Source organism: Coptis chinensis, chromosome 2 (assembly GCF_015680905.1).
Source record: "Coptis chinensis isolate HL-2020 chromosome 2, ASM1568090v1, whole genome shotgun sequence".
NCBI classification, from domain to species: domain Eukaryota; kingdom Viridiplantae; phylum Streptophyta; class Magnoliopsida; order Ranunculales; family Ranunculaceae; genus Coptis; species Coptis chinensis.
Window position 1 is genome coordinate 33,713,122 of NC_141457.1, and position 17,718 is coordinate 33,730,839.

Here is a 17,718-nt window from a genome sequence, read left to right on the forward strand (position 1 = left end):
TCAGGGTCCATCTTCATCACGTGGCTAGTTGTTTAGAAAAAGTTGTTGTTTCGATGTTATTTAGTTGTTTTTATTGTTTTTATTAGTTCGGATGTTAATTTTGAATTCAGTAGTTAAATTTGTATTCGGTAGTTAATTGTATTTGAATTTCGATTTTAATATAATGTGGTTCTTTTCAAATTATGCTTTGATTCTTGTGTTAATCCCACCTTCCCGAATTGTTTGGGGGTGATATTATTTCTTTTAGCATGGTTTTTATATGATCCACAATTTTAAAAGTAATTTTGCGATGATTGTTGGGAATGTTGCCGATATTAGCATGTCTATGATTAGATGTTGTGGTAGGATGAAATCTCAATGAGTTAGGCAATTACTATCCTAAATTCATCCTGGAATAAAGCATATGGGTTGTTTCTGTTTTCGGATTTGAAAATATGTTGTTTCCCGCAATTGCCTTAAAGCTTTTTGGTAACTTGCCGATTCATTTTGGAAACCCAAACCCTATATAAAATTCCTTCATTCTCCACACAAAACCCACATATCTCACTTTCATCTCTCACTTTTCACTCCTAATTTTTCCTTTTTTCTTTTTCACTTCAACACTTAAGTTGCATGGAGCGTGACTGCGCCTCAGTTGAGCGCCACCTGCGCTTGCCCACCTGTAACTCGAAATTCACCTAAGCGAGACCTACGCCCATCCCAGGCAATAAGTGAGCGCTCCCTGCGCCTAAGTGCTTGTTACTCAATTTAGACCAGAGCACACCCCGTGCCCATCCCAAGCTAAAATTGAGCACGCCCTGTGCCTAAGTGCCTGGAACTCGATCATAGCCTTAGCGCACCCTGCGCCCTACCCAGGCATAGTTTGAGTGCCCCCTGCGCTCTGACATATGTAGGCATGAAAAATTCCTATTTTTTATGGGTTGTTCCAGGATCGTTTGTAGCTCTTATAGAGAGTAGTCTAGTGATGGCATCCCCTTGTATCATACCGGAACAATCTTTTGAAGACTTGTTCCAAAGTGACGCCTATGGTGCATGGTTTCGCGAAGTAATCATACAAGCAGGATGGCAATTTTTAATGGTAAGTTCTGATGAACTTTACTCTCCTACACTTACCTCGTATTTTTATGACCATTGTAAATTCTTTTATCGTATGGATGGAGCCATCAACATTGATGATGAAACAATGGAAATAACCAAGTTCTTGTTTGCTTTTGTTGTTGAGCTTCCTATGCGTACTGAGATTCAAGACCCATGGGGCTATATAGTTGATAATTTCTCTGCCTACAGTTATGCGCTTTTGCATGAGAATTATGGGACCGGCATTTTCCGTATAGAGGACCAAGGGACATATAACGTAGCCCTTGGTAGCTTGTCCCTTAACATGGGCACGGTCATGTTCTTTATCATGCTAAACATACTAGGGGAGTGGCGCTTTTCTTCTACAAATGACGCCACTAACGACGTTTTCATTGCTCTAGCTGAGGGATGCCTGCTATATAACATTTCCAAGATATTAATGTCTAGTTTAGCACGAGCCTAGAGTATGAGGCATAAGTACCTTCTTATGCTTGTTTTAGTTTGCCGAATTATGCTATGTTTCTTCCCTTGTTTTTGTGCCCGTTTCACGGATTGGGTTGGGGTCGACATTGTGAAACCCACCAATTATATTATTCGATCTTTCCGTGCAATGACTTGGCAAGGGTGGAGGATACAACCTCATCAGGTCCCCATACGACCGAGTGGCGCTTGACAGGTTAGCTATAGTAGATGATAAGTGGCGTGAAGCCTGACAAATTATCATGGCATGGCAGGACGCAAAGGAACCTCATTTCTTTATAAATGAGGATGATGATGACGTTTAAACGGGAGTTAAGGTAAGTTTTTGTTTCAGTTAGTATCTGGTTATGTCCCAAGCAATTAAATTTTTGTTAACCTCATAACAGGTGGAACTCCTATAGAGTTGCGTCTGTTTTTATTTTTTCTATATTAGTATGTTTTAACCTTGTTTCGCAGATGTTCCAGAATTTCACGCGTTTCCATGGTATTTTTCTACCCTTTTTATTTAAATACTTTGAGGACAAAGCATGTTTCTTGTTTAGGGGTGGCATAGAAACACGTGTCATTAAGGCATCTGTTAGGATATAGATATGTACAATATGCACTTGTTTTCTAGTAAAAAATTCAAAAATTTCAAAAATATAAATAAAAAGTTTATGCTATACACTTAAGAATATTGGTATTGTTTTCTTTTTCTATGCTCTCAATAATCTAGAAGTCTCATGTAGCTTTGCATGAGAATAGTTTTTAGAAACTTAGGTTAATATGTACGTAATAATCTCTGCATTTATCTATAACTATATTACATGAGTATCTATGATTGTTTGGCAGTAAGGTTTTGAAATCTAGGCTAGAGTACTTATTCTACAAATCCGGTAAGAATATAGCCTAAAGCCTTATATGAGCAAAACAGTTGAGAAATGACACAAGGGAGAAGTAAAATCCGGATAGAGAAATCACACGTCCACTTGCCTGATAACTATACCACATCCTGAGCGAGAATTTAGGCCCTCTTTAGATCGATATAGCTTGAAATTCAAACCTCATGAAATTATTTTCCGCTAGTAACCCCTCTGAGCCTTTCTTTAGCCTTTCATAAACCGCAAATCCTTAACCTTTTTACAAAACAAAATAAAAATAAAGAAAAAAAAAAACAGCCTACCTATTCTTTGAATGAGTCTGAGAATAGAGATGAATAATAGAAAAGAGAAAGACCTTTGAAATCAAGAATCTATTAGTCGCTTCAAATAAGAAAAGAAAGTTTTCATCCAAATAAAAAAATAATAATAAACAAATAAAAGAAAATAAAGAGTTAGAACTCCAAAAATAGAATCAAATGAGTCAAAAGCCAAAGAAAAAGAAAAATATGGCTAAGGATGGAAACAAAGTGTAGAAGAAAAAGTAAATAACAAGGTTTTTACTAGATACATAATATTAAAACTCTATTATCTCAGACTTGTCCTTTTTGAGTATCCATTTCCTTCCTTCTTAAACCATCTCCTAATTTCTGCAACACCTAATAAAGACCTCTAGCTAAATTAGGAATAGGTTAGTGTGATAGTAAGTGGTAGATATGTTTGATTGACTCTGGCTTCCTTGTGTGTCATTGAGATTGTAAGGTAAAGTGTACCCACTGCGCACTGGACTAGTGAAACTTGAGTGGAAAAACCAGAGTGGTTTTTGTCTTGACATTTATGTGAGGACCTACTTAAGGACGCTATTCCGAAACGAACTGGCTAGTGCATTTCATAGTATTACTCATTGTATATATGTTTATTTGTAGATGATTGATTATTATGCATATATTAGCTTAGGTTTCGACTTGATTATTTTGTATTCATTGCTAAGTGAGATGTATAGATAGTTGAGACATAAAGAAGGAAACAATAGTTTTATTTCTTAGTCGTTGTAGTATAGATGAAGTTTGTGAGTAACTTCACTGGAAAACTCTCACGAGGCTATAACTCGTCCACTAGGGAATTCCTAGTAATTTAAGGTCTTGTTACATATGGTCAATGCAATCGCACTCAGCGAAACGAGAGTAGTTAGAACTCCATTTTTGTTCACATATTTTAATTTCTCATATTTGCTTGAGGACAAGCAAAATGCTATTTGGGGGTGGTTTGATAGGAACCCAAAACTGTAGTTTTAACCCCTTAACAATAATACTTTTAGACCAATTATGCGAGTAATAAATAAGAGTTAATGCTGATTACGTGATTTTATATATTTCAAGCATTGGAGTCAATTTTGTGCAGAAATGTGTCACTTTGGCGAGATAAATGAGCAAGGGTTGGTTACTAAGAAGTTCTGTGATTAAAGGCCAAGATTCAAGGAGAAAAAGCCTTTAAAAAGCCCGGTCATCAACGCGGGCAAAAACAGCGCACAAAAGTCAACAGAAATTTCAAAAGCCATATCTTTGGACTTAGACCTCGGAATTGGGCCTACCTTATGTAAAAATGACCGGCTCGGAAAGAGCTTTCAAATGGTCTAAACTTTAACCCAATCAGAGGAGGACAAGTGGACGAAAAGTCTGCTGAAGTCAAATCTAGCTGAAAAGGGCTCTGTGGACTGAAGAGATTGGGTTTTGGGCTCGATTTTCCAGTCCAAAACATGGATCCTTAGCCCATGCACGAAAATATAGATCTGGTCTCCTCCATTTCAACACACAAGACTTAGCTCTTAAGTATTCTAGTTTTTAGGTAGCCATTAGCCAATAGTTTTAGATCTAGATTTAGACTCCATTTATTAATTGGTTTTTATTATCTTGTTTTAATTTAGTTATTGAATCAATTGTTCTTTCTTCATTAGATCAATAAAGTTAGTTAGTTCTTCATAATCTAGTTTCATTTTCCATTAATTATTTAGTTTCAATTCATAGATTTAGTTATTTGTCATTACTAGTTTCAATTAATTCTTGCATGATTAGATTTCCATTTGAATTCAAATAAGCAAATTTAGAATCTTTATATCATGTCTTGTTTAAATTCAATTAGAAATGATAGTTTAATGACTCTAGGCTAAACCTCCATTAGAGGGGTTTGAGGAAGCCTTGATGAAAACTTGATTATTGTTAGCATAGAATAGTCGTAATTTTCCATTCCAATCTAGAAAATAATTAGTTCACCATGAGAATGAGTTTGATTGCTTCACATACTAGTTGTTAGTTGGTAGAGATTACCATTGACAATTAGGGATTAGGAACACCCAATTGCTATGCGAAAGCATTGCAATTCGGATTACAACGAATCTTCGCTAGTTAATTAAGTCGAGTTAAGGTGGAATCAATCCCCCCTAATTCCTTATCATAGTATCAATTTAACATTTCGTAGTTGAGTTATCGTATCTTGTTAGAATTATTTGCATCGTAGTATAAATTCCATCATACTCTCATTGACTTTGGATAGACCGATAACCTTAGGAAACGTTAATTCTAAAGAACAAGGAGTGGAATGAATTTTCTACTCCAACTCTATTGTGATAGCATTCGAGAGTAGAAAACTTTGATAAATTAGACACGAAATTAGCTTTAGTTTTACTTGCGTTTGAGTCTCGTTACTTATTCGTAGGTAAAACTATTATTTTACTTTTATCAGATGACTAAAGTTTTACCGAATGGCAAGTTTGATGTTTGTTATGCTACCATCAGAATGGTACCACACTCCACCTATTGATTTGGGAATGTGTGGAGGTATCCCCCCTGATGGCTTGGGATGGGGAGATTGTTGGGTGGGCCCTCATCATGTGAGTACTGACTATTAAGAAGTGAAAGGGCAGACGACCCCTAGCCTTGCACAACAAAATTTCTCCAGGATGCAAAGACCTCAGTACTGGAAGTTGATTGTTCACAAAGGGTGGACGCCTTTGAATATGCCTGGCGATAGGGGCGCACGCCCCCATGCCCTTGCACAGGTAGATTTTCGGTTTTTTACAGATCGATAAACCGATCGAGATTATTCAGAATTTCATTTTACATCAAAATTTTGGAATACTATATAAAAAGAAGTTAAGGTTTTGACCCATAACAAGAGAGAAAACCAATTTTGAGAGCAACCAAACTTGGAGATAAAATCCTTGCAAAAAGATAAAGCTTGTAAGGAGAGAAATTATTGAAGAGAGATCTAGTAAGTGTTGGAGAGACTTGAGATGAGTAACTGTAATCTTCTTTCCAATACTTATAAAATGATACGCTCTTGTGGAAATAAACATTATTGGTCGAACCACAGTAACTCATTGTGTTATGCTTTTACATTACATTGTTATTGCTTGTTTGTGACAGTTAATTCCATAACTTAGGTTTGTGGTTGTTAGTTGTAGTGAAAACTTAGATTTTTCGATTGGAGTTTAGAGTGTCCATATATAAGCTATCTTAATGGGGATCGATTGGTATCGTTTTTCCCAACATGTAAGATTGCATTGGCTTCATAAAATGAGGGAGTCCGCCTTGAGCTCCGTTAAACGGATTAGAAATGGTAATTTACAAGGGTCTTTGGCCAATTCTATGCTTAAGAAAATCAAAACTAACTATTGTGTAAATGTTGGTCTAATTGGGCCGAGAATACATTGCAACAATCAGCTCTAATATCTGTAAAGAAAATCTGCACGGATCACAAGCACTTGGTTAATTAATCATAGAATAAAAGCGCACACATACATTCTTGTCTTGAAGCTTGAGTCGTCCTAAAAAAAACAACTAACAAACTCATTTGTTCACGCGTTCAGTCATGCTTCAAGCATGTAAGAGCAACAATGCAAGACGTATGGCTTGATTTGAATCACTTTAAAAACATTCTCTAGCTGGTTGCAATTGATACCAATTCAATCACTCAATAGACTAACTAAGGTAAAGATGGCAACAGGATCACCCATGGTAACCCAGCTGGTGCTTGCTTTTTTGGTGCTCCCGGCTGTATGATGCATGTTAAAAGCCAGAACTGCTGGGTAGATTGTGCTCAAGAGATAAAAATGTGCATGGTAAATTGCGGCCGAAGAGGACCCTCCTGCTATACAAGTAATTGGGCTCAGCCCAATTTTCCCAAATATTTTGCCCCAAGTTCACTTCAATTTTAATTCCGTCCTAAGTCCTATGTAAATTTAAATTTCATATGTAAATTTACTATATGTAAATTTATATTTTCATATATATGCAAATATAAAATTACATATGAAAAGAAAACTATGTAAATTTATATTTTCATACATAAATTTCTATTTTCATATGCAAATGTAAATTTACATAGGACTTATGACGAAATTAAAATTGAAAATGTGTCATTGAGCCCAAATTAGAAGTAAAAAATAATGATCGTCAGCCCGATATGGAACTTATGGGGAAATTAAAAATCAATGTGGACTTATGGCGAAATTATTATTGGGTTTCGTCTTTGGCCCGTAATCTCTACTTGCTATACGAGTTGCTCAACAACAAATATTCAGTGCATCAGCAAATGTTTGGGCGGTGGTGGACGTCGCTCACAACCAAGTCCTTGAACTATCCACTAACTTCTCAAGTGAAATTAAAACAGAGCAGAATGGCAACTCTATGATTTATGATATGAAAATCCTGGAACTATTCACTCCTAGTGTGAAATTTAAATAAAACAGTCCTCAAGTGTTTCATGTATGATGTATGATGCATTATTTGGGAGTCTATTACGCTTAATTATACATAATTGTTAATTGTTATCTTTACTCCCCGAGCCCCGTTCCATCTATAGTTTTTTCTTAAATAGATGACAATGCATTTACACCATTCTCAGAAAATTAACCAACCAGAAACATTTTCGATGAAGTTTAGAAGTTCCGACATCCGACCCCAATCTAATTTTGTTATTTGTGAACAGAGACCAAATTAAGGAATCAAAGGCCTTTTTTGCTTTTTGACCAAAATTGCTTTAGGAAAAGTTTTAGTGCTATTTGTGAACCTTAGGGCCTCCTCATAGTTTCGGAGTTCGGGGAGTGTTGTTCTCCGAAATTTTGTACAACACTTGGTTTAATCTATTCTTAGATGCTCATGATCTATGTAGTAAGATTTATGTTTATTTGAGGTTTAGCAAAATCATCGATCTAGGCCGCCCACTTGGACCGGCTTTACTCTTTTAGTCGGAATTAGGCTTCTGCACACACCAGTGGTGGTGACGTACATATTCATCATCAACGTAATATACATGAACTCTGGGTTTTCCTCCGTCACCCAAAGAAGAAGTTGGCCTAGGCATTATCTTATGGACCTAAGTTTATCTCTGTTAATCAAACGTGTTCAGCATTTTATAATTTCAAGACAACGTCTACACAAGATCCGTAAGGGAAAATTTCAAAAAACAAAGATGGTAAATTAGCAATACAAGTTTGCACTCACAAGCCAGCCATGAAACCTCTTCCATTTGGCCTGAATTACATGGGCACTGCAAAACATGAGACCACACAAGGGTTGGGAACATAGGCCAAGCAAATAGACTAAGCTTGTGGTTAGATGCTTGAGCTGGAGAGTGTTCAGTGGCACAGAAAAGTTCAAATGTGAACATGATCGAACTGGTTCAAAGCAAATGTCAATGACCTTGTTGAGGAGGAACAATGAAGTATCCAAAGTTCCAAACTGAAATACATGTGTTTAGCAAGTTAAGGGTGAACAACCTGCATGATGAGCTGATCAGGATTGAAGTTCCCATAACCATTTATCCCTAATTTGACTCTGGTTTCCAATGGATCTAGCTGTAATTTGAAGTGGAGGAAGTGAGGAAGGGTTTTGAGCACATTCTTATCCATTTTAGAGTTTATAACTATTTAGTATTATGATCCTTCATTTTTTTTTCCAAAATAGTATCCGAACTTTTTTTCTCACCTATCAGTACCATGAATTTCTAATATTTTTTAATTTGGTACATTTTTAGATGATTTGATACTTTTATCTTACCAAAATACTCCTACTTATTGTTTTTTTATAATTTGTAACTAAGTGTATTTTCTTCATCCACCTTTGCCACCACTTCTACCCCCGCCACCACCAACCAAAACCTTTTTTATCTAAAAAAAAGTGAAGTAGTGGATGAAAAAGATATATAATCACTATCGGATTCACGGATTCATTCTATTGGGACGAATTAGATGACTATAGTAACTTAAGAGATAGAGTGGCAATTTGGAAATTAAAGACATAATGACATTTTGGTCAAATAAATCTATGAAATACCAAATCGTAAAAAATTGAAAATTCATAGTACTAGTTGATAGGCGAGAAAAAAAATTCGGATACCATTTGGGAAAAAAAAATGAAAATTTGTGGTACTAAATAATTATAAACTCATCTATTTTACAATTCCATAATGACAAGTACAACGTTCATGGATTAGTCCGACTCAGTTACAGTTAAAAGCTATCAAGTCGTTCTAGTCCAACCAAGATCATTGCAGTGAAAGGTTAATCTATAAACAGAGCAACATTGGTTAATGAGTTAATCTATATACTTATTTAGTGTCTGGAGCATAGAGATTTATTTTGTGCAAGCTAAGACATGGTGCTGGACATCCTATAGGGTAATAAGGTGGGGCAACCGACCCTCTTTTGTTAACATATAGTCTGGACAATCAGAGCACATGCAGTACCTACCATGCATCGTTTTTTCGTTCCACTCTTCTCCGGGATTGGCATAACTTATGTAGTACCCCTCCGTCTTCTTACTTTTTCTCCTCGATTACAATTATTTTCTTTTGTTAATTTTAAGGGTTAACTAGTATTACCACCACTAGATGAGTCAATTAGGATTTTCCCTCCTCCCTTACTAAATTGGAAAATTAAGGTCTTCCCCCCTCTCCAATACACAAAAAAAAAATCGACTTGGGTTGACCGTGTTTTTTTTTTTGTGTGTATTTGGAGAGGAAATTCTAATTTTTCATTTAGTAGGAGGAAATCCTAATTGGCTCATCTAGTGGGGGGTAATACTCGTTAACACTAATTTTAATTCAATTAGTCTTTTGCAAAAAAAAAATTAAACGTTCATAATACCCGGTCCCTTGCTCAGGATCAAAGCTTTTATCACAGCAAGGGGACAAAACTGAAAAAGACAAAATTCTGAAATAACGAACCAAAAAACCCACCTTCATTTCAAAAACACTCTTAAGGACAATAGTTGACTTTTGTCCGAAATAGACAATAGTACCCTAGCATGCACAGGTGTCGGTGCATACTACCTTTTGATATGCACAGATGTCAGTGCATATCAAGCATTACGAAGAAAATGGTATGCACAAGTGTCAGTGCATACCATGCCACCTCTTGGTATGCGAGGTATGCACATACATCTGTGCATATCAAACATTACAAAGAAAATGGTATGCACAAGTGTCAGTGCATACGACCTCTTGGTATGCGAGGTATGCACAAACGTCAGTGCAAACCAAGCATCACAAAGAAAATGGTATGTACAAGTGTTAGTGCATACCACCTCTTGGTATGCGAAGTATGCATAAACGTCAGTACATACCAAACATCACAAAGAAAATGGTATACACAAGTGTCAATGCATACCACCTCTTGGTATGTGAAGTATGCATAGACATCAGTGCATACCAAACATAGAAGGGTAAAATTGAAAAGAGTAAAAATTAAAAAAGTCGAGTTTGTCCTTATTAATAATTAAAACGTGAAATCTGGTTTTTCTAGTTATAAGCCAAAAATTATCCTTATCAATGGTTTCAAAGCCCAACAGTCCTAGACAATTATTAGAATTGGAAATTAGGCCTTTTGGCTTATTTCTTGTTTCAGCAATTGATCTTTTGTTCTTCCCAAGTCCCAACCATACGAATCAAGCATGTTGTCCTCGCCAATGATGTTTTTGTTAAGCGACCTTTTAGCTTTAGAAGTTTCTTGTAAAACGACCATGTATTTCAATGCCGGACCAACGGGGTGAGCGAATGGTAATATATTCCCATGGTAAATTGTTGAATTTAATTAAGAAGCCTAAAATTAATTGCAACCTTAAGTAAACGATGCTCTTCATGTACTAAGCAGAAGTAAACGGAAAGTGGCAACACACATTCTTGTCTTGATGTGGTTTGAGGAATATTCACGACAATAAACAACCACTAAGTCATTTTGCTCATGCACTCAATCATGCTTCCGGAATGCAAGAGGAACAGTTCAGAGGCGTACTGACTAAGACTTCATTGGTAAGCACTTTAAAACCATTCTTGATGGCAGTCATACATACAACTCACACACATAATTTAGCTCTTCAAAACTATATTGAAGAATGGCTACACGACCAGCTCTGGTAGCCCTGGTGCTTGCTTTCGTAGTACTCTCATGCTCTACAATACATGTTAAGAGCCAAGCTCCTGGGACATGCCCTATACAGTGTGGAATGGAGTTATTAATGTGTGAAACAAGATGCATCGGTGTTCTGAGTTGTGCTATGAGTTGTGCCTCAGCAAACATGCAGTGTGTCACCAAATGTTTCAGCGGGGGTGGTGGCTCGCCACCAAGTCAAGGAGCTATTCAATCCTAATGTGATACTAAAGCAAAACAGCTGGATTGCAGAATTTTAACTCTATGATGTATGATGTATGATGCATTCTATGATAGTCACTTATCTATATACTTAATTATTTTGAATAATCCTTAATATGTTAGGCACCGAAATTGCAAGAAAAGGAAGGTTGGGCCAATTCCAACAATTTGGTTCCTTGTCAACGAGCTTCCTGCTGCCCAAGTCTTTCTCTAGTTTCTACTCCATATTTTGAGTAAAATTAAGTTCGTGTTTATGCAGAAAAATAACAATCCTTCATCATCCTAAAGGTTGTTTAGAAAGTGAAAGAAGTTGAATTTTCCCCATAAAATATCAAATAACACCTAATTAAGCAACGAAAATTTTCACTAAAACAATGCAAATTCACGAATTGTTGGTTTATGGACGGGGCGTATTGGTGCTTTCCAAATTATGCACCAATTGCATCGTCCATAAACCTAACACGAATTTCATCCAAAAATTAAGGACGCAATATCACAACTGGCATTTACCTCGAACTTTGACACTTCTAAAATGAAGAATTTCATTCGAAGTAGATTTTCGCTCATTTTTGGTGTATGGATGGCGACATGTATTAGCCTGCACGAGATCATAAAAGGTTCCACGCCAATTAAAAACTGTCGACTGCAAACTAACGTGATAATTTTGTTTGTCTGATTAGGCTGGAAACAGAATGCAACAAATTCGCCCACTATGAGCCAAAAGAATCCTCTACATATGACTAAGCAGAGTAACATAGGCAACAGATATTCTTGTCTTGAGGCTTGACGAATTATGTAGAAAGACAATCACAGAGTCACTTCTTCATGCATTCAGTTGTGCTTCGGGAATGTAAGAGCAACAATTACTTACAGAAGTAAACACCTATAAAAACCTTTCATTGATAGCAACTTGTACGCTGCAACTCATACAACTCGCCGAAGCGCTTTACGAGTGCAGCGGAGATCGATGGCCACACAATCACACGTAGTAACTCTGCTTCTTGCTTTCTTGGTCCTCTCATGCTCTATAATTCACGTTAAGAGCCAAGCATGCCTTGCACAGTGTGCTCAAGAGCTAGCCACGTGCAATCAGAAGTGCAGTATACAAGTGCCCTCTTGCTTCGCGGGTTGCACCTCAGTAAACCTACAGTGCCTCGTCAAATGTGTTGCCGGTGGTGGTGGCGCACCGCCAAGTCCTCGAATTATACACTCCTAAAGTGAAAATAAAATAAGTACGGTTTCAATTTGAACTTTATCATGTATGTGATGCATTCACCTAATAATAATTGTGTTTCTTATATCTTTCATTTTGTACCATTGTAATCTCCTCTTGTCATTCCACCTTTTTCCGTATATGTTTTAAGTAGTTCACAGAGAAAAGCTGGTAGAATTGAAGCCGCCAAGGTGCCAAAAGACTATGATCTAGAAAGTCTGTTTCACATATGTGGTACATTAACGACATTCTGGCCTACTGGATTTTCCAACCAAATAGCATTAAGAGCTCTGGCAGATGGAATGGATGCCCATCAGCATAAATGTTAGATTCGACATATATCCACTTGGAGTAGAATATCTTCGAGCGATTGATAAAGACAATGCTCACTGTTGTATCTCACTCACTATTACACTCTCTTTCTCTCTATGTTCTCTTCTCTAGGTCTAGCCACCTCTTGATTATGAAAAAGCCCCCATTTTCTCTCTCCTTATCTTTCCTCTTTATACAGCACTCCCCTCTCCTCCTAGCCGTCCACCTGGCACTCCATCCTTTGGTCTTATTCTCCCCACGTGTAGGGTTTCCCTGCCGGGCCTACGAGTCTGCAGTATGATCCTGTACACCGCATCTCCGCATCGTATGTGACTTCGGGTTCATCCTACCACTGATCTCCCATACCCCGGATCCTGCTAACACAGATGCCCCCTCTCGAGTCCGCGATCATGGTTGTGATCGAGGGTTCGAGAGTCCCTGCTTTGCTTCTAGCTTTAGGTCGCGGCATATGCCTCAGTATGTGTTACTAGTTTCACATGTTCGATACATGCCTGAGGTCAGCATCTCTTCGTATTCTGTGCATCCACGTGTCACCCTTTTGTAGGTTCCTTTTAGTGCCCCCTCGATTTCCATACCGTTCCCTTCTTGTTTTGCTCCTCGCTCTTATAAAATCCCGCTCAATCTTTCTTTCTCTTCACTTAGTCCCTTGCTCTACTTCTCGGATTTCTTCTTCCTATTTCCTCACACCCTTGCTCTCATCCCTTTGCTTGGTGGTGTTGTTGCTCCATATTGCTTTTCTTGTCACCAGCATTCCGGTGTCCGAGATTCAGACTAGTTTTTCCCTCTTTCAGGTTGGTTATTTTCTCTCTCTTTCTCTTTCTTGCACTGTCTTGGTATGTTTCTTCTTTCCTCTACCATTTTCGAATTGTGTGTTCTTCTTTTGCAATTTGTTCTGATGTCGGACTCCCATTCCGGCAGCTATCCCTCTTCTCCTTCTAACACGTACCATGGCCTCTCCCCCACCTATTGACCTATCAGAGGCCCCCTCTACCTCAGGGCAAATATTTGCCCTTCTGCCGCCCCCACCTCACAATCGTAGACCTAATTATTTAGAAGCGGTCAAAGTTGCCTATGGCATCCCTACTGACGTCATCTTAGAGCATGTGCCGGACTTAACCTATTACCCTCACTTAGTTCCATATAGACCGAGGTGTCTAATAGTCACGGTGGGTCAGATTGTTTCTGGACTCCGACTCCCCTTATCTCCCCTTATCCACCCTGGATGTTGAGGTATGTAACCATTTTAATATTCCTTCTTGCCAAGGCATTGACAACTTCTGGAGACTAATGTATGTCGTGAATCACTATAACAAATCCGAGGTACCCAAAATATCTTGTCGCGACATGGTTGCTCATTATTACACAAAGAAGAGCACCAAAGATGTCAGCGTGGGTTATCACTGCTTCTGTGTCCGTCCTAAAAAATAATCATTTGTCCTTCGTATCACCACCTCGGACAAGACATGGCACCATTATCCACTGTATGTATCCGAAAATTTTCTATCTCCAGATCTCCCACCCGAACTGACTTTTAATCATCTTGCCTTCCTACCCAGTGGTGAGTCCCCCTTTTCATTTTTCCCCTTGGATGTACAGTCTGTGGCATGAGACCTAATGTTGTGATTTTCTTGTAAAGGTTGGAGACCAGACTCGAAGTCGCGTATATACGCCGACGTGACATCTACCATCTTCCAGAAGCTCCGCGAACTAGGACCTTCTCAACCCGCGGTCCTTGGAATTGACCACACCACTGGCACCCCGCTGTTGTCTGACCATCAACTACAGACCATTGGTGGATATATTGCCCCTTTTTACAGTCCACCTCCCCCCAAAGAACAAAAACCTCGGGCTTCTCCGCCTCCTGTGAAAAAGCCCCGAACCAAGAAATACCACACCACCAAAACTATTAATCGCAGACCCACACAACCCTCTCCCCACTCCCCATCAGCCTCCGCCTTCGCTCGCTCTTACAAATCTCTTGTCACTTGGGAGGACCAATACCTATCCACTCACTCCCCTTCTGCAGATTCTCCCTGCTCTGACATGGACATCTCGAAGAGGAAGCTGTTTGACAGTGACTCTGATGACGATGTAGTGACTGAAGTTCTTCCCTCTACCACTATCACTTCCTCATCTGGATCGCCTCCTAGGCGTTTGCGGACTTCTGTGTCTGATGAACCACTCTCTACTGTGAATCCTCCAGTCTCTGCCGCCCCTACTCCACCTGCTCACCCAACTCAGCAGCCTGGTAAGGAGCTGGCGAGTAAATCTGGGAAAGAGTCCGCTGACCCCCTAGTTGCTTTCTGCCCCACTATCAAGTTTTGTAGCTGCACTGTCAACATCAGTGACTCGGCCTTGGAGAATCCCGCGGTGGCTTTAGCTCTGTTCTATGGGTCCTACCTTCCTAAGGATATCGCTTATGCGGAAGGGGGCTCGTTTGATCAACACAGGACTTCCTTCTACACTAGCTGGGAGAAGGTACTCTTCACTCTTGCCTTTATTTTTATTTTTACTCTTGGCTGTATTAGCCCTTTTCTTCATTTTATGTGAGCTTGGATATCTCCTATATGATCCGCAGGCTGTTTGGCACTAGATCCAAAGTGGAATCACAGGAGAAGGACGTCGCCCGCCTTGAGAGCTAAAGGAGACATGCTCTCGCCTCCAACAAGAATTAGAGGCCGCGGCCTTGGATAAGCTGAAAGCCCAAGATGAGCTCAAGAGTGTTAAGGCTTCCCACCAGGCTTACATGGATGGGGTCAATGACCGCCTGAGCCATCAGCGCGAAACCCTCCTTCAGCAGCACAATGAAGCCATGCCTGCACTCTCTCAGTAGTATTAGGACCACACAGCGGCACTCCTCCAACAACACCAGACCGACATGGATAAACTCCAAGAGCACTTCAAAGCCCTAGATGACAAACGGGTAGCTAAAAAGATTAAGGAAGAACATGACCGCCTTATCAAGGAGGACCATTTACTTCGAGATATGCCTGCCCTCGTTGTCAGGTCCGAGGTTGCTATAATCCCCATGGATCTCGTCTCCTCTACTGAGGTCTCGGCTTCTGGCGATGTCGCGGAGCGGGTTGCTGAGGCTATTGAAATAGCTACTGATGCCGCTATTGAGGAGGCCACAGAGGCAGAGATCAATGAAGATGTTTAAGTGTTGCATTTTGTGTCTCTTTCCTTTGTTCCCTGTAATTTTTAGGGTACCACTGTGTACCTTGCTACTTTATGTTTGAGAGGTGTCAAGTATTTGACCATTTACTTCTTTATTTGTTTTTACCCTCCGATTAAGTCTTTGATGGAAATTAAACTTATTTGTGTGGTTTTTGGAATGTTTTGTTGTCTCTTTCAGCAAGTGTCATTATATTGCCTTCTCTTTCACAGGCCCTTGTTGTCCACTCTTTTGCTGCAATAATAATTTGAGATGCATCTCTGTGTAGTGGGATTCATGGTTGTATGTGTCCCCACTCCTCTTGAGGGCATCTCAATTTGCCCTTACTTGTTCTTCAGGACACCACTCTGCGGAGGACTCATTTTCCCCGCTATCTTTAGTTAATCTGGAGGCAGCTCGTCTTGCCCCCTCGTTTTGTTTCAGACCTCATGTCCGCGAAAGGTGAAACTCACTTTGCCCATAGTTCGATTCAGACCTCATGTCTGCAAAGCCCATCCTGCCCCAGTTCAAGTTGGACCTCACGTCCACGAAGGTGAAACTAGTCTTGCCCCTAGTTTGATTTAGACCTCATGTCCGTGAAGGGGGAACTCATCTTGCTCCGGTTCGAGTTGAACCTCACGTCCGCGAAGGGGCAACTCGTCTTGTCCTTAGTTTGATTTGGACCTCATGTCCGCAAAGGGCTCATCCCCTTCACTGTCTTTGGTTGGCTGTTAGGCTTTTTATTACTAGCAGTATTACTCTCTCAAAAGTGTCATTGTATTATATATTTACAGATAGCTCAAGTCTCTTGCAATAGACTCACATTACATTCAAGTGTAAAATTTCTTCAACATTCTCACGTTCCATGGTCTCTCTATCAACTTCCCTTCCACAGTTTGTAGCTTGTAAGTGCCTGCCCCTCTAGTATCTACTACAGTGTAAGGCCCCTCCCAATTTGGACCCAACTTTCCATCATTTACCTTCTTGGTACTGGGGGTCACTCTGCGGAGTGTGGAATCTCCCACTTGAAAATGTCGCGGTCTCACTCTCTTGTTATATTGCCTTTGTAGGCATTGGTGATATTCCTCTAACCTGATGCGCGCTGAGTCCCTTCTCTCCTCGACTGGATTCAAATCCCTTGATAACATGCCCCAGTTCAGACCCTCCTCAACTGCCCTTGTTTGGGTTGTGGATGCCACCATTCCAGACGGAATCACTGCCTCAATGCTTTAAGCCAGCGAGAATGGAGTCTCTCTAGTGGTTGTCCGCGGCCTTGTGCGGTATGCCCATAGGACATGGTTCAACTCATCGGCCCGCGCCCCTTTCTTATCCTCCAGCTTTCTCTTGAGGTTGTTAATTATGGTTTTATTGGAAGATTCTGCCTGTCTATTGCCCTCCGGATTGTATGGGGTAGAGAATCCTTATTTCACATGGTATGCTTGCAAGAAATCTTTAACCTTGGACCTTGTGAATTGAGTTCCATTGTCTGCGATGATGGCATATGGCAGCCCGAACCTGCATATGATATTTTCCCACAAGAACTTGATCACCTACTCCTCCTTTATCTGCTACAATGGCACAACCTCTATCCACTTGGTGAAGTAATAGGTGGCCGCTAACATGAATCTCCTTTTGCCACTAGCCATGGGTAGTGGCCCTACTATATCTATGGCCCACATGGCGAAAGGCCAAGGATTAGACACGTTATGCAGCAGTTCGGCGGGCGCAAATATCAATTGAGAGAACCTCTGACACTTCCCACATTTCTTAGCAAACTCCACCGTGTCTCTTTTCATATGGGGCCAAAAGTAACCCTGAGTCAACAACCGATGCTTAGTGGTTCTTCCCACTGAATGGCTCCCACAATCTTTCCCATGTAGTTATGCCAGCACCTTTTGTGCTAACCTCGACCTGAGACACTTCAATAGCGGCCCATCAAAATTCTTTCGATACAATT